Source organism: Nymphalis io, chromosome 7 (genome assembly GCF_905147045.1).
Source record: "Nymphalis io chromosome 7, ilAglIoxx1.1, whole genome shotgun sequence".
In the NCBI taxonomy this organism is placed as follows: Eukaryota; Metazoa; Arthropoda; class Insecta; order Lepidoptera; family Nymphalidae; genus Nymphalis; species Nymphalis io.
Window position 1 is genome coordinate 12,965,415 of NC_065894.1, and position 17,337 is coordinate 12,982,751.

Consider the following 17,337-nt stretch of genomic DNA (forward strand, 5'->3'; position numbering starts at 1 on the left):
TCACCCTAACCGATTTGTGTTGGAGCCTCGGAACTCAAGGTCAGCGAGCTAAATAAAATAAAAATAAAGTCGTTAGCGAAAATATTTTTAAACAAACAAGTCAACATACTAATGAAGACGCCACGCGTTATCGTAGTCCTATGATAATAAAAGTAATCGTTTTTAATTTATACTAAAGTAATTAACTAATGAGGACAAACATTAATTCCTTGTGACTACGTGCGTGAACTCGTATATTCCATTTTATCCCGTAAATTGGGTATATATCGGTTAAGTACAAACTTATGTATTGCTTCCAGACTATTTCTGTGTCAAATTACATTATCATCGGACAAATTTCGTATTTATATTATGAGTTTGACTAGCACTACAGATCATGACTTCGCACTCGAAAAGTTAAATATACCTCACCTATTAGTGTGTTTTATAATCCTATAAATACATAGCTAAGACCATATTTAGGTACTTGTCTTGCAGTGTTAAGGATTGATAGTTTGAATGGGTCAAGTGTATCAAATTGATTGCCGGATTTTAGGACCCACAATAATCTACTTCAGATTTAAAATCAGCACTACCATTCTATAGAGAGTGACGTTACGTGCATATATATATATATCGGCGAGATTATATATATATATATATATATATCGGCGATATATAGATATATCGGCGAGATTCTATATATTTATATCGATTCAAAATAAAGCGCAAGAAGGAAGTAATATTACTTTCATTTTTGTCACATGTACTAAATAGGAAGTAATATTTTTTATATATCGTGAACGTTTTCCTCCCGCATTTGAGGGGAGGGGCATTGTTAGATACGCTCCCTTACTGTACCGCTTACAACGGGTATGCAATTTCACGACGATCGATTATGTAATTAAGAAATGAAATCGTAAAAAACAATAAACTTTGCTTTTATAATATCAGTTAGGTTATTAAAACTTAAGATGGCAACAAAACATACCTACGCCTACTATTGTGTAGGCGCGGCTTGCGCTCACGCACGCTATAATTCAGCGACCAATGAAAACGAGCGATCAATTGATGTATTTTAATCTGTAACTACACACGACCGCGGCTCGTGTCATTCGATATGATGACGTAGTTTATTGAATAACGTCTGAGAATCATGAATTAATACAAATACTTTTATATAATTATGTCTGTCTAGTGATTAATGACAATTGAACGGATGACATCCGATTGATATGTGCATAGACAGACAGATTATATCACTTGAAAATAATGCTTTTGAGTCTACTAGTTTTTTTTGAATCGATATGGCCCAGTGGTTAGAACTAATCTTAACCGGTAATCTGCTCTATGTGCACCCACCAACGAGCATCGAAGCAACGTGGTGGAACAAGTCTTTTTTTAGGCGGGTAACTCTTTAATAAAACAATTAGAACCAATTTAATATAATACTTATACATATACATTGATTAAAAAAACCGCGTAATTTATTTATATATTATTATATATATGTATCAAACTTTCACATAAAAAATCAAAAATCAAACCTTCTCAACTAAATTTCGGTGATAAAAGTATGTGTGAGAAGTGAACTATAAGAAGGTAACATAAATGTTATATTTTTAAATACATAATTAGATAAGCATCTTTCAACCCGTCTGTGTTAGACAGTAACTTTCTGTCAAACACAGGACTTAAGTACCTAACTTAACAATCGCTAGGTAAAGACTCGACTTAAATAATTAATTAAGGAGAGAAGGTTTGGAACTCACTTAAACATTACATACAGAAACTTATACTATATTGAAATTTAATTCATATCGCATCCAAAGAAGCTTTACTTAAAGAACCATATAACAATAAATGTATTATTATTAGGTCCTTACATATGAAATTGGCGTTTTGTACGGGAGGAATATAAAGTTTTTTTTTTTTTTTGTAAAATATATTTAATTAATCAAAATACCGTTGCTATCCATACACTTTTGCCATCTCATAGATCCTTTTACTAAAAAACACCATGGGGGCGAGAATCAATAAACTCTTTGAAGGTGGTTTGGACCTCCGCATCGGAGTTGAATTTTTTTCCTTGTAAGAAGTTGTCCAAATTCCAGAAAAAATGGTAATCTGTTGGAGACAGGCCCGGGGGGTACGGTGGATGTCGTAGACATTCTAATTGTAGCATTTAACTTAGTGATTGTTAATTGTACAGTGTGTGTCTTGCGTTGTCGTGAAGCAGCAGTGGCCTAGAGCGATTGACCAATCTCGGTTGTTTAGCTGCTAGTTCTTCCTTCATGGTTTGCAGTTGCTGACAATGGATATGCCGTAATAGTTTGGCCAGATTTTAAAAAGCTGTAGTGAACGACACCGGCGCTAGTCCACCAAACACTCACAAGTAACTTTTTCTGAGTCAATTTTCGTTTAGGGTAGGATTTGGCTGGGTTTCCAGGGTTCAGCCATAGCGACGAGCGCTTCCGATTATCGTACAGTATCTACTTTTCATCATAAGTAATGATTCGATTTAAAATCCCTTCATTATTGTGTCGGTTGAGCAAAGTAACACAGCAGTCTACGCGTGTTTGCAAGTTCGATTCACTCAATTCATGAGGTACCCATCGTTCAAGTTTTTTTACTTTCCCGATTTGCTTGAAATGAATTAATACAGTTTTATCACTTACCCCGAAGACTGCAGCTATCTCTGAAGTGCTTTGTGATGGATCCGCTTCCACAATAGCCTTTAATTCTTCATTTTCAACTTTTGTCTCCGACCGTCCACGGGGTTAGTTCTGAAGGTCGAAATTTCGTTATCGGTTATTGAAAATTTGAAAAAATGCATATCGGAAGCTAAAGTTCAATAAATGACAATATTTAAAGTAATGCATCAACCCAAACAACTGGTTTTTCATGTTTTTGAATAATCTTTTGACCAATTGTAGATGCGTCTCACTTGAAACGTTTAAGGTATTATAACCCTTTCCTGTCACGGGATCAATGTAGGACCACCGTCGGTTTTTATTTATATAATTGCAAAATTTTGACCGGAAGTTACGAGAAAGACGCATCAGTTGGTCCCCTGATGACGCTTCGATGCGTTGGTACAATGCGCTGTGCATCCGCTCTCGTGTATGCCTTTCTACAGGACTTGGAATTTTTATTATAGTTTGCTTTCAGTGAGTCAATGTTAGATGCCCCGCTAATACAGCCGTTGATCCACTTGCGATATGCCGCCTGCTTAGATGATACAGCATCGGCACATTCACGAGTGAACCAACGGTTACGCGTACTCCTACTGACGAGATCTGAGCTAGGAATGTAGTATTCCATTCCCAGCATGATCTCGCCAGCAACAGCAGCGGCACTAGCTGTCGGGTCATTCCCACTGAAGCAACGTTCCTTCCATGGGACCGACGCATAGTTATCGCGCATACCGTCCCAATCCGCCGACTTATAGTGCCAAACGCGACGTTTGCATACCGCTAGTGGCGGCAGCTTGGCCTGTGGCACTCTGGTAGAAATAAGGCTGTGATCCGAAGAGCCAAGAGGAGCCTGAACCACAACCTGATATTCCACCGGGTGAGAAGTCAGCAGAAGGTCCAGTAGAGAAGGTGTTTGCCCATCAATATCTGGGATCCTGGTGGGCTGATCAACCAGTTGGGTCAAGTCATGTGTGAGAGCAAAAGCATGAGCAGTCCTTCCAGCATGGTCAGTTTTGAGGGATTTCAACCAGGATTCGTGGTGGGCATTAAAATCCCCCAAAAACACCAATTCCGCGTTAGGAAATTACTCTTGCGCAGCATCTGCCACCCGACTAAGATGGTCAAATAATCGGCTTGTCTCCAAGTCACCATTGTGGGATCTGTAGAGGCACACGTAGACACGGCTCTGACGAACCAGGTCCACACGTACCACCAACATGGAGAAGGAGGGGTCCTCCAAGCAGCGTAGTCGGTGACAGCAAACATCCGTCCTGACGAACAAGCATACTCCGGCTTTCGCTTTGAAGGATTCTTCAAGCGTGTAGCCGGGATAATTAAGGTAGCTGGTATCGGCAGGACGGAGTATTTGTGTCTCCGTGAGAAACAACATTGCTGGCCGTGCTGTCTCGAGATGGTGGTGGACAGCGTTGAGGTTAGTGTGGAGTCCTCGGATGTTAGAGAACTCGACCTCAAACAGCGAGGGTATGGTGGGGGTGTGCACCGCTGTACGACCGTTATTTCTTTTTTGTTGCGCCATTTCGGAAAAATGAAATGGAAAAGAGACGTGAAGCGAGCGATGTATTGCCACGATAGGGATGGGCAAAGTGTGGAGGCGTGTTTCCCCAAGTGGTTGCCAAAAGGAAAAATACACTGACCCGCCGGACGGAAGGGCCCCCGAACCCCCCCGGAAGTGGCCGCCGGGACCTACCGGTCACCAACCGGCACGACGGTCCACCCCGAGATTATGCGTGGCCTGGTGGGGCAGCCTCACGAGCTGGTTAGGCACGCTCGGGCCCCTGTACTATGCCACGGGCGGCCAGCGGAACAGCCGTTTCTTCGGGTCTCCCTGACCGGCAGGTCAATACAGTTTCCCCCGGCATTTGTTCAACAGCCGTCTCCAACTGGACCAACACCCATCGCGGCAATACTCGCTCGGGCTCTGGCTGTACGCTGGCTGACCTCGAAACGCGGCTGCAAGCCACTTCACGAGTTTTTCACCATGCGTACGGTGGTAACAAGCCAGGCGGATGTTAGCATCCTACCACCAGATGAGCAGATGGTCGCTCAGATATCCCTTAGTCGCCTCTTACGACACCCATGGGAAAGAGAGGGGCAGTGAAATGTATTCTTTCTCCGTCACTGCACGGATAGAACAAAAACAGTTTTAAACTCTTCTCCTCTTAAACAGTTTTAAACTCTTAAAAGCTTTAAAGTGTTATACTGATTTAATTATATGGCAACTTTAGTTTTTGTTTAAGTTTCTATATAAATTTTTTTTAATATATTTATGAAAATATATACATATTAATTTTAATAAATATTTTATCTTAACAAAATTCGTCAGTACCCTCAATAATAAAAATAATATTTTGACTTGCGAAGCAAACATTCGCTGTACGGTATATTTCCGTTCCTGCCTGAAAGTATAAGCCTAACATTAGCATTTATATTAGGTAGGGATTTTGGCATGAATTATCAAAAAAAAAAAAATATTAGAACAAATAACAAAAAATGACATCTATCGTTGAATAGCGGTAAGCTAACTTGCTTAAAGGTAAAAGTGACATCTATCGAGAATTTTACGACAGTGTCACTTTTATATTAATGTATTATTATATTATTTAAAAGGCACTATTAAAATATTTATGTACCTAAAATTATTTTAATAAAAATATTATTAATGATTTCTTTTTTTAATTTTTTAAAACATATTATAAATGCAGCACCGTCGGTCTGTTCTGTCATCCTTATGTCAAAACTCAATTGCCAAAATAAATATAGAATTTGAGGTTATGTTATGAAAAAAAATCACGTACTTATTGGAATTTTATAAATAAAAGTACTAAATAATATTAAAATAGTGCAAAGGTAATTGAAAATGATTGTTTCCGTGTTCATACTAATAAATTGTTCTGCCTATAAATTTAGGCTTTAATTATACCTAATTGTAAAAAAGCTACTAGGTGGTCGGGCTTTGTGCAAGCCTATCTGGGTAGGTACCACCCACTCATCAGATATTCTACCGCAAAACAACAGTACTTGGTATTGTTGTGTTCCAGTTTGAAGGGTGAGTGAGTCAGTGTAATTACAGGCACAAGGGACATAACATCTTAGTTCCCAAAGTTGGTGGCGCATTGGTGATACAATTGTTAAAATTTCTTACAATGCCAATGTCTATGGGCGTTGATGATTACTTACCATCAGGTGGCCCATATGCTCGTCCGCCTACCTATACTATAAAAAAAGACTGTCCATTAAGACACAAAGTTACCGAAAGTTCACATAAAATTACTTATTAGTGTTTTAGACCAGATCGTAATACAGCTGTGATCTAGATTAATGGGGACTTTAATAGAAAAAAATTAATAACACTAAGAAGCAACTGAAAGCAATTCTTCAACAATATTGATCTCAATGTAACTTATACAACAGTTTTTTATAGAATAATTTTTAGATTAAGAAAAATCTTTAGAGTAATAATCACCTATCGTCCCTGACAGAGAGACACGTCTCTGCAGCGTATGCTGTCAGAAATTGTATAATCATTTTATTTAAAGACAAAAAATACAGATTAAAAAATGTATGTATGTAATATTTTTTTTTATAAATAAATATTGTTACGCATTTCAAATCCCCAATGTAAGCCCCTTATAAATAACATCGTACGTAAACAAATCCGATAGTAAATAGGAAACCGTATATAACTGTCAATTTAGCGGACATGTAATTTCGATACGCGAAATCGACATCTGCATTAATTTTGGCAGCTGCCTAGATTTTGTGGGGAAAATGCTTTTCTATGCCATAAAGAATAGGGGTTGTTTTGGTATGGTTATCAATCGTAGTTTGGGGATTGCGATCGCGCCTGTCTTTTGCGTGGAACCCTTCCGCGTGGACCCGGATTATGTCCACTGTGACATGTACGGATAGCAAAGCAATGTCTACAAATAAGCCATTATTATTGTTTGTGGCTCGGAGTGTGCGGTAGCAATCGCGCGCATTCACAGTCATAGTTATGGCTGCGAACGGGTCGGCGGCCGCGGAACCGCGGCTCTGCCACGTGCAGAAGGTGCCTAATTTCGATGGGTATGGATTCAATTTACACGCCGAGAAAGGCAAGCCTGGACAGTACATCGGCAAAGTTGACGACGGTTCCCCGGCGGAGGCAGCCGGCTTGCGTCGCGGTGATCGCATTTTAGAAGTCAACGGGCAGAGCATCAGCGGAGAAACTCATAAGCAAGTAGTGGCGCGTATCAAGCAACGACCTGATGATGCGGAATTACTTGTAGTAGCTCCGGCACCAGGTGAGCCCGTTCCTGATCTGGATGCTTCCCGAGCGACCGGCTTCGGCAGGATCAGTATCCGCGCAGTCAGCAAATGCTTCTTCGCCAGCGAGTACAAACGATTCTTCGCCAGTTACTGACCGTAACGAGTCGCCCTCGTCAGAGCCTCCACCACGCCTTAATCTTCAAATGACAGCCGCTGAGATGCGCGCACAGCTTGCTGCGAAAAAAAAAAGATCCAAAGAATTGATCCAAAGAAGGTGCCAATGGATCTAAAGTCGAAGTTTGACATCGTAAAGAAACTATGAGGTGCTAGGAGCGGTAGTGTGCGTACGAGGGTGTAGTGCGTGTCGTAGGCTGCGTATGCGGCGTTGCTACATGTCGTACAGTGCTGAGTGCTGTGTGGCTGTGTGCGTGGGTCACACCGGCGGCGACGGGCGCAGCGCCCCCTTGGCCGCGCGGCAGGTGCGGACGAGGCGGCGCGGGGCGCTCTCCTCTTGCCTCGCCCCGAGTTGTTATCGTTGTACGGTGACATCAGTGCTCGTCGAAATCACGTTTGATTTGCGATCTTATTCACTAGTACAATAATTTTAATAGTTTTAATGCGCCGCTGCTTCACCCGACAGAATGTAACATATCGTGCCTTTCATTTATTGCCATTGAATGTTGTACATAGTACATACTACTGATCGTTGTTAAGGAATTCTATTGAAATTTAATATTATTTTAATTATATTTTAAGAGGAAAATCGATTTTTATGAAATGATTAGCTAAATGTGTAGTTAGATTTAGAAATACTAAGTGCAATTATTGTTGAGTGATCAATAAAGGATGTTTAAAACGATGTCATGTTACCTACCGACGGGAGCGCAAGGCTGCGGCTGCGTGTCCTTCGGTCTGTTCCCGTCTGCTACGCGAACCTCACGCGAACCTCACGCGAATCGTGTACCTGCTCCGACACATTGCTCGTATCTATGTGTATACAATTAAGATTACTGCACGCCTCATGTCCTTCTCTTTCTATCTTTCTCATGCATTCAAATATATTGTTACGTAGCACCTCAGAAACTTAAATTATATTATTTGTCATTTATTAGAGAAGAATAATGTGTTCCAATAAATTGTGATTGGTTTTCAAGTATTAGAAGTAATCTTTCAGTTATCTATAAAGTACAAATCTATATTTTAAAATTTTCTGTTTCTGCTATTCATATGTAAAGTTTTAAACAATCGAATCATTAGCAATCATGTAATATTTGTTTGAATCAGGAAATAACATCAAACCGATCTAGTTTTGATTAAACTCTTTATAATATTTTTATGATTGAAAAACTAATGTAAAATAATAAAATTACTGAAAGCTATGGACAGTAACTAAGGTTACTGCTACTTAGTACACAATCTATTTAAATGTTTAAATATGAAAATAAAATCTGATAAATAAATCTGATTATTGTTTGTCATATAGTTCCATCTAGTTCCTGAATCACTGATTAAACTTATTTTATAATAATATATGTATAATAAAAATAATTTGTCGTTCAATAGGCGACGAATGAGCGTAAAGTATTTAGTCAGATTGCTCATCAAAAAACATATAAACATAATAATAATAAATCACTGAACTGATATTGATGAAATTTTGTATGAAGCAACCTTGAAACTTATGGGCTTTTTATACCTAACACTGCCCCTTACCCCTATCGCGACTGGCAGACAGGGCCCCTTGTTATTTCGTATTTATAATATTAGTATAAATAAATTAGCAATTGAAATGATCTTGTGAAAATTTGTTTTTTTTTTTAATTTGATCAAGTACAAGGATTAAATAGTAGCTGGCTATATATTTTTTTTCAATATTAGTAAAGTCTAAGCATCGAAGCGAAGCGTCCAAGCAGAGAAATAATGTATTATGCTAACGCTACACGATTCGAAGCGTAAATAAGGGTTGTGAGGGTGGCATGAGTCAGCGCTGACCGCTGATGAAGATCTCATTCACACCTCGGCTTTGTGCATATTGTCGCACGTTGCTTGCACATTCGGGATTACTACACCGAACTCCGAACACTGCTTTACCGGACAATGACTCGGCTATTTCATGCAAATTTTTGTATAACTGCTCCTTTGAAATGTTGTCTTGTATTAAAATAGTACAAAAACTTGTGATTGAAAGTCAAACACATTAAACTATAATATCTGTTATTTTAAATGGCATGAAGTAAATAATAAAGCAAAACCATTTCAAAACAAAATAAATTTAACTTCTGAATATGTTTCGGGTTCCTGGAATATTTTTAATTTGCAAAAAATAACATCTATTTTAAAAATAACAAAACAATCTATAATAATCATTTGTTGTTCTGACTAGGTAACTAGGGAAAAAAAATCTTGACTTTATATATGTACATATAATAAAACTGCAACGGCGATATATATACGTTAAATTTATACATTACAATGTCATTAAAACCGAGCCGTTAAATTGCAAGAAATATTAAATACAGTAACAACTTATAAATGCCCCACTGCTGGGTTAAGGCCTCCTCTCCCTTTTTGAGGAGGAGGTTTGGAGCTTAAAAAACTTTAGTATTTTTCAAAACCGATAATTTGTTAGTATTATGAAACTTGTTAAAGCCCGTTATCGATAAAGCGGCAAGTAACATCAACAAATATATTATAACCAGGAAAAGTTTATCAATATCCAAACAAACAACAGTTGATTTAACCGTATCTATAAAAATGTATACAAATCCAAAATAGTTGTTTAACGGACCACACTTGATGTTCCCGCTGCATCGAATCGTACAACACCTTGGACTTGTCAATCATACCTTTCAAGAACCGCTATAAAGTACACAACGCCCCACGAGACCATGTGAACATTTGATCACAGCCCACACAATTGATACAATTGCGAGAACGCCTTCAAAACCTTGATTTTAACAATATATTCGCGGTTAACAGTACACATTTAGCCTTTTCGTCATGCATATTTTCGATATCCTTATGTCTTTGTGTTAGAGTTCAAATTACAGTAAAATATCTAGGCTACATGACGATGGAAGATAATCCGAAACAGAGGGTTTTGCACCTGCTGTTTTATGAGATAAGAATATTGACTACGTGCGAAAAAAATATGAAAAAGATGTCAGCTATGTATTTTAAACAATACTCCTATTTGGATATGCTGTTTATTTATTTTTTAATGTGCAAGTTTTCAATTTATATCAGTTTTATTATATAGCAATAGCTTTTCCCCGTAATTCAGTTCGCATAGCAAATATGTTCCTGTAAATTATATACTTAAGACCTTAACCAAATCTAAGACTACCTCGATTTCTTCGTGACAGAAATAAGCCAACAGACAGAGCTACTTTCGCATTTATAATATTAGTACATATCATGAATCATGGTATTTTATTCTATAAACTTTTATTCAGCTACACCCACACAATCTATAATCCGTCGAGTGGCACCCACAACAGACTTCCTAACCGGCTCTAATCTCCAAGCAACATCAGTGTTGTCGAGAACGATGGCATCCCTCGCGCAGATGCACAAAACGGGTCCACATATCAAAAAGAGAAAATCAAGAAATCCGCTCAATGGAAATCCTTTCGCCAAGGTATGCTGACTATTTTACATACTTCTATTCTTTCATATCCGGTTACTATATTTAAAAAAAAAAAACTATTAGTTTTGCCTTATGCATGAATAAAAAACATTTAAAAAATAACGTTCCGTAAGTATTGAAGTCATATCAATTATCGGTTACAGATGTAAAAAAATAATTCGTTAAATATAGAAACCGGGCTATAACAAACTCACTGGTGTTTTACTAATATTGTCCCTTCAGAAACACTCTCCATACTAAACTAACATTAAACAAAATTGGAAAAAAATAATTCTATAAAATGCGTGTATTAGGTTTTTTTAAATTATTAATTTACAATTTTCAGTTAAATGTCACTATTAATATGGTCAGGCGCGCTTGTGTGAATACCACTCATTAGTTTACCGCCTCATATCAATAATTTGTATCAGGCAAATAGGACATTACATCTTAGATTCCAGTCTGCGATACAAATATAAAATTAAAAAAAAAATTTTGAAACACCACTCTCAACTTTAGAATGTAATTGTAACAAATGAATAAGGGATGCCAAAACTTACTGCTATGAACAGCGCATTAGAAATATGCATAAAAGACAATGTGCACAAATATCTCTTATATTATGAAGGTTTTTATTTACCCATACGGAATATTAAGATATATATTTGTACATAGTCTCCTAACAATGTGTTTTACAAAACCTCGATTATTTAGCTAAATCGAGTAAATCTGTACCAAGCATATAAGCATCACTGAATATTCGTGTGTTTAATTTGTGTTTTTAATACAGTGCTTTACGTTGAAGTAAAATAACGTGAAAAACCTACAAGTGTATGTTTGTGTGTATTCACGAACAGTCGACGGAGCAACGTGATGAATTAAGCTCCAAACCTTCTCATTAAAGCATAACCCAGAACCCCTGTTATGTTTCCCTAAACAGGCTCTTACTTTTAGTTAAATAAGGAACATAATTTCAGGGTGTGATACTAAAAACCTTGATCAGAAAACCCAAGAAGCCGAACTCCGCTAACCGTAAATGCGTGCTCGTGCGTCTCTCCAGCGGGCGAGAGATGATCGCCTACGTGCCGGGCATCGGACACAACCTGCAGGAACACAATATCGTGCTCGTTAGAGTCGGCAGGCGAGTGATATGGTTCATCATGACAAATGGAGCAGTCGCCATAATACTGCAGCACATCTTGACTATAAATATACTTAGCTATAGATCTTTTTACAATTACAAAGGTGAGTGAGCCAGTGTAAATGCAGGCAAAAGATATATATCTCTGTTCCCATTATTGGTGCGTTGACGATGTAAGGAATAGTTAATATTTTCAAAATTCATGGGCGATGGTGACTACTTATCAACCTTGTGATTAGTTTTATAAGCGATCCATTAAACTAACCAAAAACCAAATGGATTAATATTAAAATTAACAAGTATCTGCTGCGTCTGCCACCAATAATGTATGATGAATTTGGGTTTTTTATCAATTTCAGAGTTAAAGATTGTCCCGGTGTGAAGCTGAAATGCGTCCGAGGTAAATTCGACTTGCCGCACGTCATCAAGCAGAAAGTATAGTAGTCTGTTATATCCAGTTGTGTAAGGTTATTTGTAGCGAAATAAATCTAGTTTAAGTACAGGAATTAGTTTTATTTTTAGATTTCTTAACCTAAAAATAACTTCAATTAAGAAGCTAATATAACACTAATGTTCGCGCGGTGGATTATTGAAAATTTGAGTAGTACATATATGAATTTTCAAGTTTTGTACTGTTATTTTTTCACTCTTATTTCTATTTATTTATTGATATCATTCCGTGTGCATCTTAATAGCTAATAAACATAACACAAATCGTTTGATGAACAGAGGCAAAAAATATATTGAACGGTTTCGTATTTGCTTTTAAACATTTTATATTGATTATCTACAAATTAAAAATACACTAAACCCATTTAAAGTAAATATAAAAGTAAATTATGTATATCTATCGATCATCTTTACTGGTGGTAGGGCTTTGTGCAAGCTCGTCTGGGTAGGTACCACCCACTCATCAGATATTCTACCGCAAAACAGCAATACTTGATATTGTTGTGTTCCGGTTTGAAGGGTGAGTGAGCCAGTGTAATTACAGGCACAAGGGACATAAAATCTTAGTTCCCAAGGTTGGTGGCGCATTGGATATGTAAGCGATGGTTGACATTTCTTACAATGCCAATGTCTAAGAGCGTTGGTGACCACTTACCATCAGGTGGCCCATATGCTCGTCCGCCTTCCTATTCTATAAAAAAAAAAAAAAATCTTTGAATACACAATAAACACTCATTCTGAACCCGATTGATCGGAAAGAAGCAAAAAGCGGCGCTTGCGCAAGCCGCACCCATTCTATTGTAACTTAATGGTATGTACTTAACTTTTTATTCAATGGGGACTTGAATGGGGTTAAGCTCGGTAGTCCACCTTATCTTTATGATACAAGATAGAAAAATCTATTGAAGATATTTGACTCGATATAGATATAGATATTGTTAGTGTAAACTTCAAATTGATTATAACTTTCTATGATTTTGTAACAAAACTAAAAGGTTTTAAATAATTAAAAGGTCAATTTATGTTTGGTCATTTATTAAATTTATTTCAACTTACAATTCTTTAGAGAATAATATTCTGCAAGTATAATATTTATAAGATTGCACAAACATCATTGCACAAACACCTTAGAGTTTAGAACTTATAGTTCAAAATAAAAAAAATTAAACACTATTATAATTCTAAATCTCTAAAGGAACGTCTGGTCACACACTATACACCTATTCGAAGACAGCAGACGTATGATCTTAGACAGGTCTTTTTTCAAATAAGTGACCTTGAGTGAATTGTGGATCTCTCGTAGTTTTCTCCTGTCACGGCTCTGCTTTGCAGCAAAATTATTCCTCTCTCTCTGTTTTCTATAAAAATCGTCGGCGTTCTGATTAGTTTGCACGGCACGACGCATTCTCGGATTATTACCGAGCAACGACCCTCCTTTCTTTTCGGCCATTGCTCTGAGGGCTTCCCTCTCGAACGCAAGGTAGTCCGGATCGTCTGACCGAGCGTCTACATCTATCATATAACTTGGACGCTTTTTTGTTTTTGTCTGATACCGGAGACTTGGGTGGCGAAAATACGCACGTACTCCTTGAGACACTCATCGATTGCGACATATTTGTACTCGAAGACGCAGGCGCTGGTTCAACAACGGGCACGTACATGGGCTGGACATACCCGATGTATGGGTACGGTTCAACACTGTGTTGCACTGTGCTTATACACGGATACGGTGGAAGCTCCGTTGGACGCTTTTTTTTTTGTCTGATCCCGGAGACTTGGGTGGCGATATCAAGCACGTACTTATATAATTATTAGTCGATTGCTGCAACCCGGAACTCGAAGGCCCAGGCGATGGTTCAACAACGGGCACGTACATGGGCTGGACATACCCGATGTATGGGTACGGTTCAACACTGTATTGCACTGTGCTTATACACGGATGCGGTGGAAGCTCCGTATTTGTTTGCGATGTCGTTTCACGTGTACTATTTACAGATAGATCTAATGGTGAGTCCTCAGCGTATGGTGTCCAGAGAGCCATGATTACTTTAGTTAGTACGGTTAGTAGTTACGGTTGACTGCGAGTAACTAATGATGTTGTTGGTCGCCCCGGTCTTTTATTCTCGGGGGTGTGGTCTAATTGTGCAGGGCACCCCCACCCCGCTGCACGGGTTACTTCCGCTACCTGAACCAACGGGATACATCGGAAGAACAATGGGGTGACTTTCGGTCTATTATGAAGAGTTGCGTAGATTTTGCGTTTGCTATTAATTTGCTACTCAAGCTTGCTTGTTTTTGACACAATAGATAGAAAAATGTGAAGGTCGATTACAATGATATCATGATGTCACAATTTTCTGATACAATATCGCGAAATGTTTTCAAATAATTTCTTCATTTTATTGTATGTACGATGCTCTACGTGTTCTTTGGTTTCATACTGATATTAATTTAAGTAATTTATTATAACCATTGCAGAAAAAATTGTTGGAGAATATGATTTTAGTTGCAACATTCGGTCAAATAGAAGTTAAACCATTCGTGAATAATGAAAGATAATTCGAACGATTCATAAATGTTATTCATGCAAGAACAGGAAGCAAATGACACCGTATGGCTCCTCTCCGGATGTAACTGTATTTAATTTTATATATATTAAGTTTTAGCCGACAACGCAGTCACGGAAAATTATGTACAACCTTGTAATACTCCAAGTATACTATTTATAAGATTGCACAAACATCATTGCACAAACACCTTAGAGTTTAGAACTTATAGTTCAAAATAAAAAAAATTAAACACTATTATAATTCTAAATCTCTAAAGGAACGTCTGGTCACACACTATACACCTATTCGAAGACAGCAGACGTATGATCTTAGACAGGTCTTTTTTCAAATAAGTGACCTTGAGTGAATTGTGGATCTCTCGTAGTTTTCTCCTGTCACGGCTCTGCTTTGCAGCAAAATTATTCCTCTCTCTCTGTTTTCTATAAAAATCGTCGGCGTTCTGATTAGTTTGCACGGCACGACGCATTCTCGGATTATTACCGAGCAACGACCCTCCGTTCTTTTCGGCCATTGCTCTGAGGGCTTCCCTCTCGAACGCAAGGTAGTCCGGATCGTCTGATAGAGCGTCTACATCTATCATATAACTTGGACGCTTTTTTTTTTCGTCTGATACCGGAGACTTGGGTGGCGAAAATACGCACGTACTCCTTGAGACACTCATCGATTGCGACATATTTGTACTCGAAGACGCAGGCGCTGGTTCAACAACGGGCACGTACATGGGCTGGATATACCCGATGTATGGGTACGGTTCAACACTGTGTTGCACTGTGCTTATACACGGATACGGTGGAAGCTCCGTTGGACGCTTTTTTTTTTTTGTCTGATCCCGGAGACTTGGGTGGCGATATCAAGCACGTACTTATATAATTATTAGTCGATTGCTGCAACCCGGAACTCGAAGGCCCAGGCGATGGTTCAACAACGGGCACGTACATGGGCTGGATATACCCGATGTATGGGTACGGTTCAACACTGTGTTGCACTGTGCTTATACACGGATACGGTGGAAGCTCCGTTGGACGCTTTTTTTTTTTTGTCTGATCCCGGAGACTTGGGTGGCGATATCAAGCACGTACTTATATAATTATTAGTCGATTGCTGCAACCCGGAACTCGAAGGCCCAGGCGATGGTTCAACAACGGGCACGTACATGGGCTGGATATACCCGATGTATGGGTACGGTTCAACACTGTGTTGCACTGTGCTTATACACGGATGCGGTGGAAGCTCCGTATTTGTTTGCGATGTTGACAAGGTTGACATACTCGTTCTCTGAGCTTGGGCCTTAATTTCGCAATTCTTTTCTTTAGATATGTCACTTGAAACGCGTGACGAACTTCTCTTAACTTACGTCTGTCTCTGCTCTGTTTCGCCGCGTAATTGTTTTTTTCTCTCTGCTTCCTGTACGAGTCGTCAGCGTCTCGATTCCTCTGGACCGCTCGCCTCATTCTCGGATTATTTCCAAGTAAGCTGCCTCCATTCTTCTCGGCCATAGCTCGAAATGCATCCTGCTTGAAAATGCTTGATACTCGGCATCATCAGACAGCGAGTCGACATCTAAGTCCTCTGATTGCGATGTTGAAGGTGCGTTTCTGTAGTTCCAACTCTCGACCGGAGATATTTGGGACGGCGGGATGTTGCACTCATAACAATTGTAAGATCTATTTTCATGTTCTAAACTCGGTGGCTCTGATGAATATCTATAGTCAGGAACCTTGAAACCAGGTGTTGAGGTACTGTCTGGTGAGACTTCCTGTTTAACATTTGTAGTTAAGTCCAAAGGTTCCTCCGCGTAGGGGGTCCACAAAGCCATTTTTTAACATGTGTTGTTTTCTGAACAAATAGTCAGTAAACACTGAATGCAATTTTCTAACGCGTCTGTCTCATTTGTGGGCGTAAAAGGGTGTTGTGGAAAGGGTAATCCTCTACCTGCGGGACTCGTAACGGGACTGTAGGCGACATAAATATTAAATTTCCCCTTAAACAATAGGATTCTATTACTATTTTGCTCGGAGTAAGTCAAATATTACAGTTAGGAATGTCCAATGGAATAAAATAAGCAAAGAAATATAATTAGTAATTATTTAAATCAGTTACAGTCTCTTAATGTCATATATTTATAGCGGGATCAAAAAAATGTCCTTATGAATTGTTAGCGTTAACAAAGTCGCGTGCGACATGTTTACTTAGTATAAATTACAGCAGCTTTTGAACTACAGCCGAGAACTTGAGTACATTTTGTTTTTTGAGAACCTTTATTTGCCTTTTATACAATTTTATCTTAATTCGAAACCTTTGTTCTTTGCTCTTGTATAGACTGAGCGAGTTGTGTTCAATTTATCGCAATGCGGTCGCTGTAAACATTAGTGACATCATCCGAGTTTTCTGCTTAACACGAAACTGACGCAAAAGCTATCAGTAAATAAATCTTAAACATCACTCCAAGAACAAATTAAACGTTGATATTTGTGAATTGAGTTTATTTTATTTATTTACTGAAATAATTACACCGTTAAGTTATCACTAAGCACTTAAAATTAACAATTAAAAAATATGTACTTACGAATTTATACGTCTTTTAAAATCAAAGTTTCACATAAA

At 38.3% G+C, this 17,337-nt stretch overlaps 3 protein-coding genes and 1 long non-coding RNA gene across 6 annotated transcripts in view; 2 read left to right on the plus strand and 2 right to left on the minus strand.

Moving 5' to 3' along the window:
- The window catches only part of LOC126769525 (Na(+)/H(+) exchange regulatory cofactor NHE-RF2-like), a 52,412-nt gene extending 44,609 nt beyond the window's left edge, over positions 1-7,803 (plus strand). Inside the window, exon 3 of one of the 2 annotated variants that reach the window (XR_007669384.1) lies at positions 7,411-7,803. The gene's annotated coding sequence lies outside the window, so the exon portion shown is untranslated. Of the gene's footprint in view, positions 1-7,302 lie in introns of both variants that reach the window. The other variant, XM_050488385.1, reaches the window with a different exon arrangement.
- The window catches only part of LOC126769569 (uncharacterized), an 82,217-nt gene extending 71,638 nt beyond the window's left edge, over positions 1-10,579 (plus strand). For both annotated transcript variants that reach the window (XR_007669394.1, XR_007669395.1), the window contains exon 3: positions 10,400-10,579. This is a non-coding gene — a long non-coding RNA (uncharacterized LOC126769569). The remainder of the gene's footprint in view (positions 1-10,399) is intronic.
- Positions 1-17,337, minus strand: part of LOC126769487 (uncharacterized) — a 1,339,673-nt gene that overhangs the window by 256,530 nt on the left and 1,065,806 nt on the right. The window lies entirely within an intron of this gene.
- The window catches only part of LOC126769542 (Na(+)/H(+) exchange regulatory cofactor NHE-RF2-like), a 408,391-nt gene that overhangs the window by 231,888 nt on the left and 159,166 nt on the right, over positions 1-17,337 (minus strand). The window lies entirely within an intron of this gene.